The sequence below is a fragment of the Martes martes genome (assembly GCF_963455335.1).
Source record: "Martes martes genome assembly, chromosome: 7".
In the NCBI taxonomy this organism is placed as follows: domain Eukaryota; kingdom Metazoa; phylum Chordata; class Mammalia; order Carnivora; family Mustelidae; genus Martes; species Martes martes.
Genome location: NC_137894.1, coordinates 46,051,719 through 46,066,677, shown reverse-complemented (window position 1 = coordinate 46,066,677; position 14,959 = coordinate 46,051,719). Strand labels below are relative to the sequence as shown.

The window sequence follows — 14,959 nt, the reverse complement described above, 5'->3', positions numbered from 1 at the left end:
TTCTCACCCACGCCCGCCTCAGGCTCGGGATCTCCCGACCGCAGGGGGAACCAGCGCACATTTCCTCAACTACTGCTAGCGTCACTGGCCGGGGCGGCTCAGCCCCGCCCACCTTCTCCGCCCTGCTCAGCGTCAGGCGCTAGGACCCCACAAACCTCAACCTGGCCCCGCCCCGCCCCCTGGGGCTGAGCCTGGCTCGCGATTGGTGCTTGTGGGCAGCGATCCCCGCCCCCGCCCCCTCCGTCACTGCCAAGATGGCACCAGTCGCAGCGGCGGCGGCCGCGGCGGCTGGAGCCAGAGAAGGAGGCGGAGGCAGCGGCGGCTGCGAGGGGAGGGGGAGTCCCGTCTGACTGAGACGGCAGGCCTGGGCGGGCGGGGGTGCCGCGCAGGGCGGAGCGCCGGGCTGGGGATGAGCTAAGCGGGTTTAGAGCGCCGCGGCATTCAGCCCCTCGTGTCCCGCCGCCGTCTGGAAGGGACTGGGCACCACTCTCCAAGCTCGACCCGCTGCTCGCGCTGGAGCCAGCGGTGAGGTGAGTGCGGGGGTGGCGGCGCGGACAGCGGTGGCATGTGGAGCTGTCACGGCCCCGAGCGGTGACAGCCGTGGTCGCGGGAGCGGGGTCGGCCGGGCTCGGAGAGGTGGCGCGGATGGCCGCGACCTCCGCCCGGGGGCTTCTCAGAGCCGGACGGTCCTCCGCGGACTCCGGGCTGGCGCGGCGGTATTGAGAGTAGCGCCCGCACCTCTGTGTCGGACGCGTGGGGGGCTCCGGTGTTTTCATTCCACATTTTCTATTCCGGGCTGGTTCGGGGCTCTTGTTGTTAGGAGGTGGGGGTGGGGTGGGGGCGGGGGCGGGGGCGGTGAGAGGGGAGGTCCTGAGCTGGGATTTTGACAAGCTCGTTACGTAAGACGGAGGTGGCCTTCCGGAATCCCACCTGCTCGATATTTTAAACAGGCGGCAGCGGGAGCCTGGAGGGCCCCCAGAGGCCCGATTTTCCTCTCAGGGGTCTGCTTAGCCAACCCTAGCCACCGTGGGCCGGGTTAGCGTTCAAGTTGGTCAGTTACATTTTGTCTGTGTGTGTGTGTGTGTGTGTGTGCGCGCGCGCGCGCGCGCGCGTGTCTGTTTTTGCGGGGGGAAGGGGGTAAATGTTTCTGGTAGCCACCATTCCCTTTGAAGTTGATCGCTTTCGTGGGGTAGGGGGGGAGGAGAAAAAAGAAAAAAGCTTGTGACCCAAAACTGAGTCTCAGCGACAGCTTTTCATTATCGTGCTTTTAAATGACAGATGTGTTGGAAGATTTTTGTTATTGTTCCAGAGTGCTTTTAATTCAAACGTATGGTTACGCCTGGAGGCTTAGAGAAGGGTTTTTGTCTTACAGGACAGTTATTTGTTGTTTGCAACAGCAGGACAGGCATCAGTCAACAGGCATGTATTTATTTGAGGAGAAAACGCGTGTCAGCCAGCTAGAGACTCGTGAGGACAGAAATTGTATTACTCCGTGAATATGTTATTCTTTAAAACGCATTGTACATTAATTAAAATAATAGTCCAAGTGTGTAAGAAACAATTTTACAAGATTGCAAGCTCTTGTTTGGTATATAGCCTCTATTTTCTGCTTGCACTAATCTACCTCTTCTCTCCTCTTGGGGAAAGGAGGCGGAGACACCTGTAAACAGCGTAGCCCAGGTTACACTAATCTATTGTAGTACATTTGAGATTATTGTAAAAAGTAGTCTCTGGGGGACCTAAGATTAGGTGGTACGTAAGGACTCTTGGGCAAGTTATTCAGTTTATGTTTAGAGTAGATAGTTCTGGGACCCAGCTTTTGTAAACTTAAGTATACAGAATTTCTGAGCTATTTGAACCCTGTTTGAACTTGTAATGAAATAAAAGATTACATTTGGCTTCTCTTATGGGTACTTTGTTTAGTTTTGGCCAGAATTAAACATTCTGGACAACTTTTACTTCATTTTCACAGTTTCCCTTTGAACTGCAGCTCTCAGTAGTCCAGACTAGCATATATCATGCCATCATCATCATCATTATATATATTATATGTTATATAATTTTCTTTTTCTGAATGATTAAAGATAGACTTACTTCATTGTGGAATTTTTAAAGAATGTACTTTTTAGGAAAATTAATTGATCTTGACACCAGCCCAATAGAAATAAAATAAGAGTAAATTTTGGCCTGAGTTTTAAATTTATGTACACAAATTTACACTTTAGAAAACTGGTGAAGCGATATAAATTTTTTGTTTGTGCAAGAGAGCCAGGAAGCTGACGCTGATTTGTTCTGAACTTTTCCACATGAATTACCACTGGCTTAAATAGTTATTGATTCTTAAGCTCCTGGAGCTGTTGGCCTATTTATGGCAGTCTGAATAATATTTAGAATAATTGGAAAGCTATAAGAAGGAGTAGAGTATATGAACTTTATTAATTCATTCAAAAATAAAAATCATGGCAGAATTGTAAAAAAACACAACTTATTTTTTCATTGAGTGATACTATTTACACTACCTTTTTGTTTCCAAAATTCTTCTAAATAGTCTACCTATTATGGAAACCTAGATTTAAGCACTGATACAGATAGAGATGTATATTACAAATCTTGTATCATTCCTATTTAAATTGATGGGTCATTCCAAGTGGAAAACAAAAGTGGCTCTAGCAGGAAAATTGACTGGTTATTCTTGTCCTCTCTGCTGTCAGAGGCTTATCTTGGGGCTTTTCTCTTTCTTACCAGATGTGGAAGATGAGACGGACTGAAGGAAAGCTGATAAAAAAACTTCCTCTTTGTTTAATACCCTAGATTATTGATCATTGCTTAGTAGAATTTGTGAGTCGGGGAGAAATGAAGCACTCTACGCTTTATTAGTGTGTATCCTAGTTACCACTTTGAATTCTAAAACAGCAGTGTAGAACTTTATACGTAAAAGGATTAATTTATATAGTTTGTTACTGTAGTAGGGAAAAATTTATAATAGTCAAAATGCCATATAATAGAGGAATAGTGAAACAAATGATAAAAATCATGTGGTAGATGCAGTTTTTAAGGGTCCCATTTTCAGAAATATTTACTGACACGAGAAAGTACAGTATAGTGTTGAGAGAAAAGTAAGAATATAAAGAATATACTTTGTTATTATTTATAGTATATCACGTACACATGGCGAGAAAATTGGCAGGAAATAAATTTTTTAAAGGATTTTATTTATTTATTTGAGAGAGAGAGCGAGAGAAAGCATGAGCTGAGAGAGAGGCAGTTGGAGAGGGAGAGGCAGACTACCCGCTGAGCAGGGAGCCCAACACGGTGCTCCATCCCAGGACTCTGAGATGATGACCTGAGCTGAAGGCAGATGCTCAACTGACTGAGCCACCAGGCACCTCAGAAATAAATATTTTAATAAAATATTAAAAGGTGTCTGGTTGATGGGATGATAGGAAGTGTTTATACTTTGTCCTTTCTTCTGAATAGTATTACTGTAGTAATGACAAGAGTGACATTAAAAGGTTCTAAGGGTCATAGGAGAAAATCCCCCAAATCCCACAAAACCTCTACTCCAATAGGAAGACTATCTTATGATTCATTATTAGAAAGCTAACTCAAAGTATGGTGCTTATGCAGTATGCAATAATGGAAGGAGCTAATAATTTAGGTGAAGGCCCTCTTCTGGTTACCAGCACCGACCTCCAGTGGTTTTACATATGTAGATGCTTCTATTAATGCACATTGTTACTCTCCAACCTCTTTGCTATTTGGATCTTACACTCAAACTGTTTTATATTGATAGTGCCACCTATTGATGGACTGCTTGACTTGAGTCTTTCCCTCTTCACCCCATCAGTCAGTAGATAGCAGTCTTGGAATGTTTATGAGGTGCCAGGTATTTTGCTAGTTACTGAAGATACAGAAGTAAATGAAACATCATTTCTGTCCTGAAACTCTGGTGAGAACCCTTTCTTTCTTCCTTGGGCCAGCAGTGCATACTGTGTACTCTGCTTTTCCTGTTCACTACTCATGGCCTGGCACCGCAGTCAGTATCTTTTTGCTGGTGCTCATATCCTCTTTTAACTTTCTTTATGGGAAAATGTTTTGAGGTCCAAACAACCAATTTACGAATAAGGTTTTGGAACATTACTTGATTGTATGTTGGAGAATCTTACATTCAGAAGGACTGCTGTTACTGTTATTTTCAAAGTGTGTGATTCTCAGTGCCTTGTTTCCTTCTTTTAAAAAGCACAAACAAGTAGAAACCAATAGGGAGAAGAGACAAACTATCAAGAAAAAAGGTGGAGAGATATCAAGGGAGTTTTCCTGCTGGTGCTATACTTTATTCACTAAGAATAGTGAGTCATCAAAATGTATAGTAAGAGGAACTATTTCTGCTGTACTTTTAGTATCTCTTTGGATCCATATAAAAATGCATTTTCCATGTACATATATACATAAACTCACAGTTTACCTGTTTTCATTTCCAAATAAAAGCTGAAATAGGGAGATTGGAAATTTCTTAAATTTCTTTTTATTTTTATGGTAATATTTTATAGATGATACATTTTCTTGTAAACCTTTAAAGATACAAAAAAAGTAGTAAGCACACATATACTCATCATACAAAATGTTAACATTTTTTTCATTTTTGTTTCAGATATATTTTTAATATAAAAAACTATGTATATTGGGGTGCCAGGGTGGCTCAGTGGATTAAGCCTCTGCTTTCTGCTCAGGTCATGATCACAGGGTCCTGGGGTAGAGCCCCGCAATGGGCTCTCTGCTCAGCAGGGAGCCTGCTTTCCCCCTTTTCTCTGCCTGCCTCTCTGCCTACTTGTGATCTCTCTCTCTGTCAAATAAATGAATAAAATCTTTAAAAAAACAAAACTATGTATATCATAGTTATCACACTGAATGCTTAAAGAGCAGATAGAACTTTATACTGTACTTGAACATCACTGATAAAGTTAAAGTCCTTTTTGTACTCCTCAGTTTCATCCTCCCTCCATCCCTCTTCATATCCCCTCCCAAAGGCAATTGTTACGATAAATTTGATGTGTATCCTTCCGTTTTACCTTTTAATAAACTTTACATGTGAACAGTACATGGCATTGCCTTCAGTGCTTTTGGAGAGCTGTGGGCTTTGGAGCCATACTCCCTTGATTTAAATCTGGACTCTGCTACTTAATAGTTTTGTGACCTTAGGAAAATTTTTAAATCTTCCATGCCTCCTCATCTGTCAGATAGGGATAATAGATCTGCCTACCTCATAAGGTTGTTGTAGAAAGCAAGTGAGTCTATTTATATAAGGTGCTTAAAACTATGCCTGCCCCCCCCCCATTAAAAAAGATTTATTTATTTATTTATTTGAAAGGCAGAGATCACAAGTAGGCAGAGAGGCGGCAGAAAGAGAGGGGGGAAAGCAGGCTCCCCCCTGAGCAGAGAGCCTGATGCAGGGCTCATCCCAGGAGCCTGAGATCATGACCTAAGCTGAAGACAGAGGCTTAACCCACTGAGCCACCCAGGTGCCCCCCAACCCCCGCTTTTTTTAAAAAAAAAAGATTTTATTTATTTATTTATTTGATAGAGAGAGACACAGTGAGAGAGGGAACACAAGCAGGGGGAGAGAGAGAGGCAGAAACAGGCTTCCACTGACCAGGGAGCCCGATGCGGGGCTCGATCCCAGGACTCTGGGATCATGACCTGAGCCGAAGGCAGACACTCAACGACTGAGCCACCCAGGTGCCCCAACCCCCGCTTTTTTTAAGTGCTGGCTAATTTAAGCAGCTGCTGATATGATTTTATCATGGTATACATATTTTGAAACTTTAAATTTTTACCCCCCTCTGCCATTCTTCTTGGCCCTTGTAGGTCTGGCTCATTTGTGTTGACTGGTGTGTAATGTTCCACAAGAGGATATACTGCAATTTATCATTTACTCTATTAATGAATGTTGATTGTTTTCATTTTTAATGTTTTATAACAGTGCCTTGTGAACATCCTTGTATCTCCTGAAGCGCACATATCATTGTTTCTCCAGGTCATGTATCTGATCATCAAATTGCAGGGTCTTAAGATATATGCATCTTTCTCTATACAAAATATTTATATGATATTGACAAACATTTTCTGTTCCTCCATACCAACAGTTAATGTTGTCAGACTTTTGATTTTTTTCCAATCTGATTGGTGTGAAATGGCATTTCATTTTCTATTTTTATTTCCTTTCATCTTTTCTTATATATGAGCATTTTTGGTTGTCTCTTGAGTGATTTGCTTGTACCTGTCCTTTACACATTTTCTGTTGGGCTGTTTTTTGTACTGCGCTGTAGGAGGTTTTTGTTTTTGTTTTTGTTTGTTTTTTTTTCAATGTATTCAGGATACTTACAAATGTTAGTGAACTTTGTTTGTTGGTAAAGTTTGTTTGTATTTGTGTTTTGAAGTTTCCATATTTCTTGAACAATGACCATTATGGACCTAAGTTATTGTGAATTTTACACTATAGTATATTATTAGTGAACTTTACAATGTACTTTCTTAAAATATATATTTACGTTCTTCTCTTCCTGAAACTATGAGGAAATGTAATGTACTGTAAATATATTTTACCTAAAACTACTTAAACTTTTTGGACTTCAAAAGCCAGGTAGAATTTTTATTAATATAATTAGTACCACAATTTTTCTTTCATCCAAAATATGAGTCCTCTGGAGGAGAGTTTTCTGCTTCTAAAGTGCTTACCAACTGAGGAATAAGAATGTGCATATATTAAATAACCATAGGCACTTACATGTACAATATGGTAAACTATTCATCAATGTTGAGATTGTTTTGCACAGTACTAACTGTATTTCTATTTTTGTCCAACCTACTATATGACTTAAAGGACCAAAATCAATCTGATTAAGATAATAGCTTCCCCATTATCATTTTAAATAAACTTAATTTGGAGTAGTTTTGTATTTATAGAAAAGTTGCAGGGAGTTACCATGTACCCTGTACCCAATTTTCCCTGTTGTTAATATCTGACATTTCTTAGTTATATTTGTTAAAACCAAGGAACCAATATTGGAACATTACTATTAACTAAAGTCCATATTTTACTTGGAATTATTAGTTTTCACTAATGTCCTTTCTGGATTCCAGAATCCCATCCATAATACCACTGTACATTTAGTCGTCATGTTTCCTTTGGCTCCTCTGGGCTGTACTGGCTTTTTCGATTTTCCTTGTTTTGATGGCCTTGAGAGTTTTGAGGAGTTTTGGTCAAGATATTTTGTAAAGTGTCCCCCAGTTTGGGTTTGCATGATATTTTTCTCAGAGTTAGACTGGGGTTTGGGTTTGGGAAAGGACGACCACAGAGGTAAAATTCTGTTCTATCTATCTATCTATATCTATATCTATGTCTAAATATCAAGGGTACATACTATCAATATGACTTATCAGTGATATTTTTAACCTCAGTCACCTGGTGGAAGCAGTGTTTGTTTCTCTACTGTAAAATTTTCCCATACTTTACTTTTTGGAAGCAAATCACTAAGTGGAGACCATACTTAGTGGTTGGGGAATTAAGTTCCCACTCCTTGATGGGGAAGTATCAGCAAAATTATTTGGAATTCTTCTGTAAGGGAGATTTTTTTCTTCTCTCCATTTATTTATTTATTCAGTTCAGATGGAGTCAAGGATACTCATTTTATAACTTTGGGTTATTATCCTATACTACTTTATTTTGTTGTTTAAATTGTTCTACCTCTTTCAGGTTAGTTCCTGTGACCAATAGGACATACACTATTGTTTTGTGTTTTTTAGCACTTCTTTACTTTCTGGTACTATAAGGTGCTCCAAACTCATCTGCGTATTCCCTGCCTCAGCCCTGCAATCAACCTTTCTCCAAGGATCCCTGGTTTCTTCTATTAGAGAATATTAGAAACCAAGATCTGGGCCCTGGATGTGCTCGTTGCTGCCGGGATATGATTGTTTCTTGGCCTTCTCAGGGCACAGACCTAGGAAATGTATGTATGCATCTTAACCCACATATGCAAATATACAGCTATTTTTGTACCTATCCATGTGTATCTATATGAAGCTAAATATGAATTTATACTCTTAATCTTTGGCTCTACTTCAGTACTGTCTGGTTCATTCTAGCTATACCTCCTTGCTTATGTATAACCTCCCTCTCCAAAAGTAAGAAACCTGACTCTCACCATCTGCCATCCATTTACTTATTTGGTCAGTCAGTCCTGTCATACATGTGCAAGAGAAGCAACTGTACCAACTAGAGCATTTTCATGTATAGTTCTTTTGTCTTTAGTCTTAGAGTTTCTAGTCAAAGTACTGTTTTCCACAGTTATGTAGGTCAGAACTTTTCAGAACCTTTTTTCGCTTGTCCTCCATATTTTAATTTTACTTTTTATAAATTAGTCTAAGTTACATAGTAATTACATCTTACCAGAAATTTATCAAAATTTATCAAAAAGTTATCAAATCTTCCCTTGCTTAATTATGGAGTCTTTGTTCTATATGGCCTCCCGCCCCCCCACTTTTGTGGCAAAAAAATAAAAATTGAAAAATAAAATAAAATCCAGTCTGTGAAAGTGGTATTTCTTGAGGTTTAGCCAGAAAGTTATTCCTTCATTTGGTTGTTTGTTGACATCTTTATGATTTGGACTGAGAGTTTTTATAGCTTCAAATATATTTTTTAATTTTTTATTAACACATAATGTATTATTAGCCCCAAGGGTACAGGTCTGTGCATCGCCAGGTTTACATACTTCACAGCACTCACCATAGCACATACCTTCCCCAATGTCCATAACCCCACCACCCTCTCCTTCCCCCCCCCTCCGCAACCGTCAGTTTGTTTTGTGAGATTAAGAGTCTCTTATGGTTTGTCTCCCTCCAGATCCCATCTTGTTTCATTTATTCTTTTCCTACCCCGCAAACCCCCCATGTTGCCTCTCAACTTCCTCGCATCAGGGAGATCATATGATAATTGTCTTTCTCTGATTGACTTATTTCGCTCAGCATAATACCCTCTACCATCCACGTCGTCGCAAATGGCAAGATTTCATTTCTTTTGATTGCTGCATAGTATTCCATTGTGTGTGTGTGTATATATATATATATATATATCACATCTTCTTTATCCATTCATCTGTTGATGGACATCTAGGTTCTTTCCATAGTTTGGCTATGGTGGACATTGCTGCTCTAAACATTCGGGTGCACGTGCCCCTTCGGATCACTACATTTGTATCCTTAGGGTAAATACCCGGTAGTGCGATTGCTGCGTCGTAGGGCAGCTCTATTTTCAACTTTTTGAGGAACCTCCATGCTGTTTTCCAGAGTGGTGGTGCCAGCTTGCATTCCCACCAACAGTGTAGGAGGGTTCCCCTTTCTCTGCATCATCGCCAGCATCTGTCATTTCCTGACTTGTTAATTTTAGCCATTTTGACTGGTGTGAGGTGGTATCTCATTGTGGTTTTGATTTGTATTTCCCTGATGTTGAGTGATGTGGAGCACTTTTTCATGTGTCTGTTGGCCACCTGGATGTCTTCTTTGCAGAAATGTCTGTTCATGTCCTCTGCCCATTTCTTGATTGGATTATTTGTTCTTTGGGTGTTGAGTTTGATAAGTTCTTTATAGATTTTGGATACTAGCCCTTTATCTGATATGTTGTTTGCAAATATCTTCTCCCATTCTGTCAGTTGTCTTTTGGTTTTGTTAACTGTTTCCTTTGCTGTGCAAAAGCTTTTGATCTTGATGAAGTCCCAATAGTTCATTTTTGCCCTTGCTTCCCTTGCTGTTGGTGATGTTCCTAGGAAGAAGTTGCTGCGGCTGAGGTTGAAGAGGTTGCTGCCTGTGTTCTCCTCAAGGATTTTGATGGATTCCTTTCACAAGTTGAGGTCCTTCATCCATTTTGAGTCTATTTTCGTGTGTGGTACAAGGAAATGGTCCAGTTTCATTTTTTTGCATGTGGCTGTCCAATTTTCCGAACACCATTTGTTGAAGAGACTGTCTTTTTTCCATTGGACATTCTTTCCTACTTTGTCGAAAATTAGTTGACCATGGAGTTGAGGGTCTATTTCTGGGCTTTCTATTCTGTTCCATTGATCTATGTGTAATAGCTTCGTATATTTTTAATAGTACATGCTGAGGTGTGTCATTTAGTGGAGGATTAAAGATCATTACAAGTAAACAAATATATAATTGAGTGCTCAGAAGGTACCTGTATTCTTACAATAATTTTATATGGATTAATTCATTTAATTCCTTCAAGAAGGGGAAGTACTTTATTACTTTGCCTCTTTTAAATATGAGGAAATTAAGACACTGAGAGATGAAGCAACTTGTCCAAGGTCACATAGCTAGTCAGTGGCAGAGCTAGAATTTGAATGCAGACAGTCCAACTGTGGAGCCTGCATTCTCAATCACTTTGCTATTATTACCTCTAATTAAAGAAGAGAGCTTCAAAGAGTGGTAAAAGTTATGAAGGAAATAAAACAGAGTGATATGAGAAAATGACTAGAAGAGGGTACTTCCTCAGGAAGTCCTTTTTTTTTTTTTTAAAGATTTTATTTATTTATTTGACAGAGAGAGAGATCACAAGCAGGCAGAGCAGCAGGCAGAGAGAGAGGGGGAAGCAGGTTCCCTGTTGAGCAGAGAGCCTGATGTGGGGCTCGATCCCAGGACCCTGAGATCATGACCTGAGCCTAAGGCAGAGGCTTAACCCACTGAGCCACCCAAGAGCCCCGGGAGGTCCTTTTTTAAGAGATGATAGTTGACAGATGAGAAAGAGTCAGTTATGTGAAGAGCTGAGGGAAGAGGGATCCTTGTTGGAAAGCATCAGGTACAAAGCCTTGCAGTACAAAGGAGTTTGGGATGAGAACAAAAACACCTGGCAAAGAAGGCCAAGTATAGTGAGCAAGGGTAAATAGAGTCCAGAAAGGCCTATAGTGCTTATTATATGTGAAGTTCCATGCAATAAGTCATTCAGTACTCAGAATAACCCATTATCTCAATTTTATAGATGAGAATATTGATAGAACACTCTGCATTTGCTGAAATTACCTTTTTTCCTCCCATTTTTTTCTTTATCCCACTACATTCTAATTTCTACTTCCTGAAATAAACAATAACAGTAATTTTTCTCATGAAACTCTCTGCCCCTTGACTTCCACTGTGCTGCCCTCTTTAGTTTATTCTGCCTCTCCCGTTAGAAGTGGTATTGGTGGGATTGACTGATTGCTGCTTCTCAGCCTTCACATTTTCCCTAGTAAGTCACAGTACCTCTGTGGTTTAGTTACTATATATCTACCAATTGCTCAAACTGTTTTCCCAGCATTAGTATCTTTCCAGAGCATCAGATTATTTTATCCAACCACTTACTTATCTTCACCTCAAACTCCGCTGTCCAAACTGAACTTACATACCTACCCGAAGTTTTGTTTTGATCTGTTATCTTCCAAAGACATCATAATCTACTATGAAGTTCATCATCCCAGGAATTTAGGAGTCATTCTTGATGCCTCCCCCTCTTTTTCATTCCCATCCATTCATTTACTGAATTCTGTTGGCTTTACCTCCTAAATATATTCTGAATCAGTCCCTCCCCTAGCATCGCTATTCTAACCACTGTCTTGTTAGGAACTACTTCCTTACTCTGTGGCTGGTGTTCCTATCTTCACTTTCATCTCCCTGAAGTTCACCTTCTCAGAATGCTAGACAGGTGTGTCTAAAATGCAGTTTGAAGATTTATCATTGATTCCCCATTGTCAATTGGATAAATTTGAACTCTTTACCATGTCATTAACCATGTCACAAACCATTAACATGGTTTGGCCTCTGACTGGTTCTCTAATCCTAACTCCTACAATTTCTGCTTTCCATTTTCCACTCCAGCCATACGGAGCTACTTTTTGAAGATTCCCTGAATGTATTACTATGTCTGAATTGCTGACCATTTCTTATGTAGCCCTTCTTGGAATAACTTCATTTTCTCCTTCTGTTTTGCTTTTGCCTGTCTAACTCTTTTGCGTCTTTTAAGACTCAGCCCAGGGGCGCCTGGGTGGCTCAGTTGGCAAAGTGTCCTCCTTCAGCTCAGGTCATGATCTTGGTCCTGGGATCAAGCACCATGTGGGGCTCCCTGCTCAGCGGGGAGTCTGCTTTTCCTCTAACTCTGTGCACACTCTCTCTTTCTCAAATAAATAAATGAAATCTTAAAAAAAAAAAGACTCAGCCTAAGCATTACTTCCTCCAGAAAGCCGCCTCGGACCCAGACTCTTGGCTAGATATCAAGTCCCTTGTGAAATAATCTACTAGTAGCTATATTATATCTCAGACACCTAGAAACAGTACCTGGCACAGTGAAGATACTCAATAAGAATTTGTTGAGAGAATTACTGTAGTGTTGGAAAGACCGTATAAGATGGTTGGCTTTGGAATGTCTGGAAATGAAACCTGGCTTCTCTATTTAACTACCTGTGTTCTCTGTCATCTCTGTTTCTTCTCCTTTAAAATAGGAATAGTGAAATCTTCATAAGATTGTTGTGAAACTTTAATTAGTTAATGCAGGTAAATGCTCACAACAGTGCCTGGCACTTAGTAAATATTCAGTAAATATTCAATAAATACCTTAGTAAATATTCAATAAATAGCTGTTATTGCTCCTAGAATGCTTTATGTATCTGTGTCCCCTCACCAGCCTGAAATTAGCAAATGAATGAACAAACCCAACTAATCCTGGTTTTAAAGTGAAAGATAAATTACTAACTTTTGAGAATGTAATGGCAAGTTGACCATGAGTCTTTCTAGTAGCTCCAACATTTGGTGTTTTGTTACAAATTGAAATTGGCATTAATGATGATTAGCATTTCTTAATTATATTTAATTATTTACATTTCAGCACACTTAAAAATTTTTTTTAGTTCAGTTGACAACACAGTGCTACATTAGTTTTGAGCGTACAACAGTGATTTGATTATCTATATGTTATACTATGCTCATCACAAATGTAGCTACCATCTGTTACCATACAATGCTATTACAGTATCATTGACTGTATTTCCTATGCTGTGCCTTTTATTCCCATGACTTATTCATTCTATAACTGGAAGCCTGGGTCTCCCTCTTCCCTTCATCCATTTTGGTGATCCCCCTACTCTCTCCCCTCTGGCAACCATAAGTTTGTTCTTTTGTTGTTGTTGTTGTTGTTTTTCTTTTTTTATGTTATGTTAGTCACCGTATGGTACATCACTAGTTTTTGATATAGTGTTCTATGATTCATTGTTTGCATATAAGTTTGTTCTATTTATAGGTCTGATTCTGCTTTTTGTTTGTTCATTTCTGTTTTTTTAGGCTCGACAGATGAGTGAAATAATATGGTATTTGCTTTTCTCAGTCTGACTTATTGTACTTAGCAAAATATCCTGTAGGTCCATCTATGTTGTCCCAAATGTCACAGTCTCATCCTTTTTTTTTTACATTTAGATTCAATTTAGTTAACATATAGTGTATTATTAGTTTCAAGGGTAGAATTATTAGTTTCAAGGGTAGAATTTCAAGGGTAGTGATTTATCAGTTGCATGTCACACCCAGTGTTCATTACATCAAGTGTCCCCTTAATGCCAATCACTTAGTTACCCTGCCCCCCCCACTCCCCTCCAACACTCAGTTTGTTCCCAATAGTTAAAAGTCTCTTATGGTTTGCTTCCCTGTCTGTTTTTATCTTATTTTTCCTTCCCTTCCTCTATGTTCATTTGTTTTGTTTCCTAAATTCTACATGAGTGAAATCATATGGTATTTGTCTTTCTCTGATTGACTTCTTTCACTTAGTGTAATAGCCTCTGGTTCCATCTACATCATTGCCAATCACATCCTTTTTTATGGCTGCATGATATTCATGTGTGTGTATGTGTGTGTGTGTGTGTGTGTGTATAAAACACTTACACACACATGCCCCACATCTTTCCTTATCCATTCTTCTTACTTTTAGCATAGTTTTCTTATTAATTATACTGTTTAAACTCTAACAGTGCCCTTTATTTCCTCTTAATTTTCACAAACCCTATACTATAGCATTAAACCAGCCTTTTCTATTATGGATTAAGGTGTGAGGATGGTGCTCTGCTAAGATTAGGATTTTTATTCATTTGGGAGATAAACTGAAGCATGTTGTAGAGAAAGATTGAACAAGGGGACACAATGGGGAAATTAGAAAACTTCTCAACTATTGAGCCAAACCTGCACAGTATCCCTTCTGTATTTGGTTTAAAATAAATTTACAGATAAAGTACTCATAATCAAACTTAATTTCGTAAACATTCTAGAAGCAATAAAAGTTATTAAAATTATGAATGCCTCTGCCTTCTTCCATTATTATAAACAATTGAGAATTGTTTGCTTCAGATCTTTTTTACAGAAATCACTGCTCAATTTTTCATAAACCCTTCCTTTGACTCTACGTTTGTCCCTCATTTTTTTCTGAGTGCCACAACTGTCTATATAATCTTGGCAAATTTGATAGAAGTACTGTTTGTTTTGTTTTGTTTGTTTTTAATCTCTGAACTTGCTGTTACATTTGTAGATTTTCCTAGTCTTGCTCAGTTTTGATTAGGCGAAACTGGTCAGTTTTTCTTACAAAAGTATGTTTTGAATTTAGGAATAGTATGTTACTGATATTCATTGTTCTTCCCTATCCATATGAAAATTGTTACTAAAGAAACTAATTGTGTTTTTTTTAAGCCTGAGTTGCCAAAGGGAACTTTTTGCTAACAAGCTAATATCAAAGAAACATGGAAAACCGAATATGAGTCTTATTTTAAAAGCCAGTGTGTCATGTAATAGCGGTGCTATTGGGCAATGCTTCCTTTTTTTTTTTTTTAAAGGGGCACTGTCTTCTACCACTAAGTATTTTAGTTGAGGACTCTGAAGTGGTATGTTTTTAAAAGAAATACTTATATGT

The 14,959-nt window shown here is 39.3% G+C and overlaps 1 protein-coding gene across 1 annotated transcript in view; it reads left to right on the top strand.

The window, feature by feature from the left end:
• The first annotated feature begins 235 nt into the window (after positions 1 to 235).
• The window catches only part of DENND4A (DENN domain containing 4A), a 126,970-nt gene continuing 112,246 nt past the window's right edge, over positions 236 to 14,959 (top strand). Inside the window, exon 1 of the mRNA XM_080808513.1 lies at positions 236 to 530. The gene's annotated coding sequence lies outside the window, so the exon portion shown is untranslated. The remainder of the gene's footprint in view (positions 531 to 14,959) is intronic.